The sequence below is a fragment of the Urocitellus parryii genome, chromosome 11 (assembly GCF_045843805.1).
Source record: "Urocitellus parryii isolate mUroPar1 chromosome 11, mUroPar1.hap1, whole genome shotgun sequence".
Lineage (NCBI taxonomy): Eukaryota > Metazoa > Chordata > Mammalia > Rodentia > Sciuridae > Urocitellus > Urocitellus parryii.
This window is the reverse complement of record NC_135541.1, coordinates 125,206,108-125,213,004: the sequence shown is the minus strand read 5'-3', so window position 1 is coordinate 125,213,004 and position 6,897 is coordinate 125,206,108. Positions and strand designations below refer to the sequence as shown.

General features: G+C 51.1%; 1 protein-coding gene across 1 annotated transcript in view; it reads left to right on the top strand.

Annotated features, from left to right (window-relative positions):
- The first annotated feature begins 363 nt into the window (after positions 1 to 363).
- The window catches only part of Cd160 (CD160 molecule), a 31,360-nt gene continuing 24,826 nt past the window's right edge, over positions 364 to 6,897 (top strand). The window contains exon 1 of the mRNA XM_077791018.1: positions 364 to 448. The gene's annotated coding sequence lies outside the window, so the exon portion shown is untranslated. The remainder of the gene's footprint in view (positions 449 to 6,897) is intronic.

The window sequence follows — 6,897 nt, the reverse complement described above, 5'->3', positions numbered from 1 at the left end:
CCTGTCCAGCACCTGAGTCTAACTTAGCTGTAACCCAGCAGCTCCGGAGGCTGAGACAGGAGGATCTGGAGTTCAAAGCCAGCCTCGGCCATAGCAAGGCGTGAACAGCCCCGTGAGACCCTGTCTCTAAATGAAACACAAAATAGGGCTGGGGTGGGGCTCTGTGGCCAGGTGCCCTGAGTGCAATCCCTGGTGCCGGCCCCTCAAAAGCATGGCTGGTGGGTGGCAGAAAGGGGGGAGAGTGAAGGAGGCGGTGGAGAGAGGAAACCCCCAGGCGGGCAGAGGAGAGAGGGCAGGAAGACCCCTGACTGCTAACAACGCACCCTGTGGTTTCCCAGACCCAGTCGGAGCCAGCAGGCGCCAACAGGCGGAAGTGGGGAGCTGGCCTTAAAGCGACGAGGACGAGGACGTGGGCTCGCAGCCCGGGAGCCAGCGCGTCCCTCCTGAGGTAAGAGAGCCGCTGGGGCCTGGTCTGCTGTGGCGAGGGCTGGGGTGCCCGGGAGACAGCCTCTGTCCAGAAGCCCCAGGCCCCAGCTCAGGGGCCGGGCCGGGGGCTAACCGGGGGCTGGGAAGCGGAGTCTGGGGAGGAGAGAGCCTGGGCGGGGGCTCACTCTTCTCCCAGGGGCTCCCTGTGGGGGTGCTCGTGGGCGGGAGGGGCAACAAAGGGCTGAGTGGCCTTTCCATGAATAGAGACAAAGAGGCACTGGAAGAGGCTGGGGCCGTGGTCAGCGGTAGGACCTGCCTGGCACGTTCCCTCCGGGCGCACAGGGTAGATAAACAGATGGATCACGGGAGAGAGACGAGGCCTGGAGCCCCACGTCCAGCCTGGGACCGCTGCTGGGCTCTCGGAGCTGCCCTGCGTGGCACGTGGCCCGGGGAAGGAAGCTCAGCCACAGGAGGTAGCATGCAGGGGGGGGGCGCGCAGGGCGGTGTGGCCCAGGTGTGGTTCTGCAGAATACGTTGGAGACTTCCAGGAGAGGCGCGCAGCTGGGGGATCATCCCAGGTTCGGCTCCAGAGCTCTGACGCACCTGGCCGCCCTGAGGTTGGGGGGTGTGGCCCTCCACCAGGCCGTGGACAGGTCCCTTGTGGAATCCCTGAGTCTGGGGGAGAGGAGACTTTTTCCACCCATCTCTGATGGAAAGTCACGTTTTGCCTCAATCATAAACACAGGCAGCGAGTCACCAGAGAATCTGCCGTCCACAGAGATCGTCTCCAGTCCCTGGCAGTGGTGACGGACCCCTGCTGTGGCGCCCTGTCACAGGTTCCTGCCTGACCAGGGTCTCAGGTGCCTGGTCTCCTTTGTGTTTGCTTATTATTATCGGCAGTGGCACTGAATCCAGGGGCTGGACCCCTGAGCCACATCCCAGCCCGTTTTCTTTCTTATTTTGAGAAGGAGAATTGCTGACAGCTCGGTCCTTGTCCCCAGTTGCCAATCCAACAACGAGAACACAGTTTGGGGTTTTAAATGTTTTTTAGTGTACGTGGACACAGTATGTTTGTTTGGGTGTTTACGTGGTGCTGAGGATGAACCCAGGGCCTCCCCCGTGGGAGGCCAGCGCTCTGCCGCCGAGCCCCAGCCCCAGCCCCAGGACTCAGTTTGAGAACAAGGAGAAGGAAGCTTTTATTGCAGAGGGCTCCTGTCCCCAGGGCTCGGGCTCTGCCACCACAGGATCGAGGAGCAGGGAGAAAGGAAGGAAAGAAATGTGTCCATTTAAAAAGTAAGTCGGAAAGCAGACCAGTCAGTCCCAGTGGAGAGCAGCCAGGGCTGCATTCAAAGGGGCCACCGTTACCGGGAGCCCCGCTGCGTTGCTGAGGCTGGCGATCCTCCTGCCTCAGCCTCCAGAGGGTGCAGGCTGGGCCCCTGCCCCGGGGAGTGGCCCTGCTCTGAACTCGCTCTGGTGGTGGAGGGGGAACGCAGGCCCCCTCCAGTCACGAGGGAGACCTGCTCTCGGGGTCCCCGCGTCCTTCTCAGTTTCTTTTGGTGCTGGAACGGGGTGGGGGGTGGCTTTACCGCTTGAGGCACACCCCGCCCTTCTTAGAACTCCATCTTATCTCACTGGAGACGGGTCTGGCCGAGTTGTCAGGACCTCGCTAATCGCTGGGGCTGGCCTTGACCCTGCGGGACACGGCTGGGGGTGGCAGGGCGGGGTTTGCAGCCCTCTGAGGTGGACTCGGGTCAGCGCCAGAGATGGAGCCTCTCCCTCCAAGTCTCCTCGAAGCAGCCACCTGGAGGACACCCTCCCCAGGGCCCTCGGAGAGTTAGGTGCCACTTAGCACCACGACATTCCCTCGGGGCGTGGAGCACGCAGGACCCGTGAGGCCACGCAGGTCCACCAGGCCCATGAGGGCCGCAGGAGGGACGGGCCACAGGAGGGACAGGTCTCTCACTGACCCTCACAACCATCCCAAGAAGAGAACGTGATCGTCACCATTTTATGGGTCAATCAGCTCATTTTCTCGACTTTCTCTGAGAAGTGACGTCCCCGCCACATTTCTGACCCGGCCTGACTACAGACCGCAGTGACCACCGAATGCATGTAGTCACCTCCCAGTGCCTCGGTGACCTTTACACCTCCCAGTGCCTCGGTGACCTTTACACCTCCCAGTGCCTCGGTGACCTTTGTGCCCCTGGGCCTGACTTATTGGATGCTCAGTGAACACTGATAAGTCAGATAAGTCCATCCTCAGGGCTGAGCCCAGAATGTGACCAGGGACCTCAGGGACACGGCCCACGTCTTCCGACTGTGGGGCTCCAGGGTCAGAATTTGAACCCAGCTCAGGAGCTTGCCTGGAGTCCGGCCTCAGCCTGGGGGTGACGGAGTCCTTGGGTCTCTCCCTTCCAGTCTCCAGGGTGGCCACACCACACACAGCTCTGGACCCTCAGAGTCTTCTTTCAGAATCAGCAGGTTAAAAAGAAGGAAGGAAGGAAGGACGTCACTAGGTCATTCTAGTGGGGACAGGGTGCAGAAGGAAGGTGTGGCACAAAAGGAGGCGGAGGCCGGGAAGGGCTTCAGCTGGCTGCTGGGCTGCGGTTGGGTCTTTCATTGGGATTTTCACGACTTTATAGACCAATGGGAAGATCCACGATTGTCTCTTAGATCTTACCTCCTGTTCGTTGACCGTGTTTTCTAGTTTCTGTCCTGTAGGTTCTATCACGAATCTTGCTGCGTTTTCCCCAGGTATTCCGTTGGTAAAGGTTCTGTTTTTTATGATTTACTGTTTTTTCTTCTCCTGTATTTTTTGACTAGTGATTGTTCCTGAGAAAATTCAGTGACCACCGTGTCACATTTTGCTATATACATCAGTTTGTTATTCATGTAGATCATAGTTACATGATTCACTTCCACATACTTCCTCTTACTCCAACCAGAACTGGATTTACCAGTTTTTAAAATTTTTGCTCCTCTAATAGATCTAATAGGTGGTGATTCTGAAATCCTGAACTCTGGCCTTTATTTTTTTTTTGATTTGCACTCTCTGATCACTTTTAAGAGTGAAGAATTCTTCATGGTGCTCCTCATCTGTGAACTGCCCAGGCAGATTCTCTACCTTTTATTGCTTCTAATAGTTAAATCTCTTTTGTTTTTCAGATATAAGTTATGTCACACGTAAGAAAGAGTAAGTTTAGGGGCTAAGGTTGTGGCTCAGTGGCACAGCACTTGCCTCGCATGTGTGAGGCCCTGTGTTCAATTCTCAGCATCGAATATAAGTAAATAAAGGTACATCAACAACGAGAGAGAGAGAGAGAGAGAGAGAGAGAGAGAGAGAGAGAGAGATTTTAGCCAGGCACGGTGGTACATGCCTGTAATCTCTTTGATTCAGGAGGCTGAAGCAGGAGGATCCCAAATTCAAGGCCAGCCTCTGCAACTTAGTGAGACCCTGTCTCAGAATGAAATATCAATCAAAGGGCTGAGGGTGTGGCTCAGTGGTTAAGTCCCCCTGGATTCAATCCCCAGTGGCAAAAAAATAAAAATAAGGAAATACTGATTTTGCCTCACAATTTCTAATATTTTTACTGTCTAAATTCAATGTCTTGGGCTGGGGATGTGGCTCAAGCGGTAGCGCGCTCGCCTGGCATGCGTGCGGCCCGGGTTCCATCCTCAGCACCACATACCAACAAAGATGTTGTGTCCGCCGAGAACTAAAAATAAATATTAAAAAAATAAATAAATAAATAAATAAATAAATTCAATGTCTAACATGTCCAGAACAATGTAAAAATAGTAGAGAAAATAGGAAGCATCTTCACCTTGTTCCCAATATCAATAGAAATGATCCTATATTTCCCCATTAAATATAATGCTGGAATTTTATTATAGACACATATATATATATATGTTTTTAAATAGTACTCATCCATCACCACTCAGAGTTTTAATGGGAATGTGAGATTCTATCAGAAGATGATGACTTTCTTCTCTGAGGTATTAGTATAGAAATTCTAATAGAGTTTCTAGTATTGAATCATCTAAATAGTTCAAAAAGTGAATTCCATTCCACTCGTCATGACGCATTACGTCTTTTATATCCTGCTGTTCTGGTCTGTTAGCGTTTTGTTAGGATTTTCACAATAATCAAGGTCCGTCTACAGGAGTTCTTTTATTCCTTAAGTTTTTCAGTTGTAGATAGACACAGTGTCTTTATTTGACTTTTATGTGGTGCTAAGGATCAAACCCACCCTGGCAAGTGCTAGTCCCGCCCAGCCCCAGACATCCTTTTAATACTTTGTAAGGGTTTAGTATTAGTAAAAACAAATGAGATTTTCTTTCTTTTTTTTTTTAATGCTGTCAAACTATTTGACTAACATCAAAAATTTTTTGAAGAATTTCCTTCTAAACTATCCAAAGTAGTGCTCTCTGGAAAGATATCACCAAATAATGCTCTTAATCTATTCCAGGGTTATTGGGGCTTTGAGGTGTGCTTTTAAAGAATCATATTTTAATTGACATATAGCAATGATGCATATTCATGAGGTCCAGGGTAGCGTTCCAGTACTACAATCCATGATGATAAGATCAGGTCATTCTTTTTTTCTCTTTTCTTTTTCTTTTCTCTTTTGAGTGAATTTTGTTCAACCGTAGGTTGTTTTTTGTTGTTTGTCTTGGTCCTGGGGATTGAACCAAGGGGTGCTGAATCACTGAGCCACATCCCAGCCCTTTTGATTTTTCGTCATGTTTTACTATGTGTCTATGTTTTTAGATGTGGATGGACACAATACCTCTACTTATTTCATTCTTTTGGGGTGCTGAGGGTTGGACCCAGAGCCTCTACCTGGGCGGCAAGTGTCCCACACTGAGCTTCAGCCCCAGCGCCTCATTTCTCATGTTGAGACAGGGTCTCGCTGAGTTGTTCAGGGCCTCGCTGAGTTGCTGAGGCTGGTCTTGAACTCACAGCCCTCCTGAGTGGCCGAGATCCTGGGCATCTGCACTGTCCCGGGTGGTCATCGGCATTTTTATAGGGAATCATTTCAACCGGATTCTCTAGCCTTTTAGCACAGAGAGCTATGGGCGTCTTCCATGGTTGTCTTCTTGGTGACTCTCTCATCTCCACCGTATTGATCTGTTGTTTTGCTTCACTGTGGGTTTCCTGCCAGTAGGGGGCCTCAGGCGTGCGATTAAGACTTAGGCTGGAGCCCAGGGTGGGATGGCGACTTCCAGGCAGGAGGAGGAAGGAACCTCAGGAAGGATGAACAGACTCAGAGCGGGGAGTTTTCTGAGAACCTGGGATCAAGCTGAGGGACCAGAATATGGAGGGCCCTGGAGTATGGTCCCACTGTCACCTTGTGCACATCTGATGGCCCGGCCCCAGCTTTCAAAGGGTGGTCCCTGGGGTTGCCCAGGGGACCCAGGGCCTTGCCTGTCGCAGAGGGAGGAAGGGTGTGAGGGGCAGGTGCTAGCCGCAGTCGCAGAGCGCCACCGCAGCACCCTAGACGGCACGCATAACTCGGAGAACTGCACTGGGCCTTCTCTTAAGAAATACTTTGCTTTTCGCTGTAGTTGGACACGATTGATTGACTTGTTTGTTTCTATGTGGTGCTGAGGATGGAACCAGCACCTCACAGGTGCTAGGCAGGTGCTCTACCCCTGAGCCCCCGCCCCAGCCCCCTGTGCATTCCTATCTCTCTTTGCTTACAGTAATCCCCCTAAAATTCACCACCACTTTAAATATTTTCCACTTAACCCTCTGATGGTTAATGTCATAATGTATTTATTCTTCTTTCTCTTTTCTTTCTTAATCCAGGGGTGCTTTACCTCAGAGGTACATCGCTAGCCTTTTTTATTTTGAAACAGGGTCTACTAAATTGCTGAGGCTGGCCTCCAACTTTTGATCCTCCTGCCTCAGCCTCCCAAGTCGTTGGGATTATAAGCATGCACCATACCTGACGAATTTCAAATTGTAGACCTTTATTTCTTGGTCCTTTGAAGAATAGTTATTGACTTCCCCCAGTTGATTAAAGCAGAGGAATTTAACGTCCCAATCTTCCCCTGTCTTTCAGTATTCAGTAGTGATATCCAATGCTTCAGTCCTTCCAGGGCCCATCTTCATAAGTTTAAATAGAATGTGTGAACCTAAAGGTTCTGTACGATTTTTTAAACTACCGTTTGAAGATTGGGGAAATCACAAGGACATTTTTGCTCTTCTCCTTTGTCTTTTTTGTAATGTACTTTTGGGGCAGTGGGGTACCAGGGATTGAACCCAGGGGCACTTGGCCACTGAGCCCTATTTTGTTATTTAGAGACAGGGTCTCACTGAGTTGCTTAGCACCTCACCCTTCTGAGGCTGGTTTTGAACTCATGATCCTCCTGTCTCAGCCTCCCGAGCTGCTGGGATGACAGGTGTGCACCGCTGCGCCCAGCTACTGTAATTTACTTTTTAAGATTTTACATGGTCAAGGT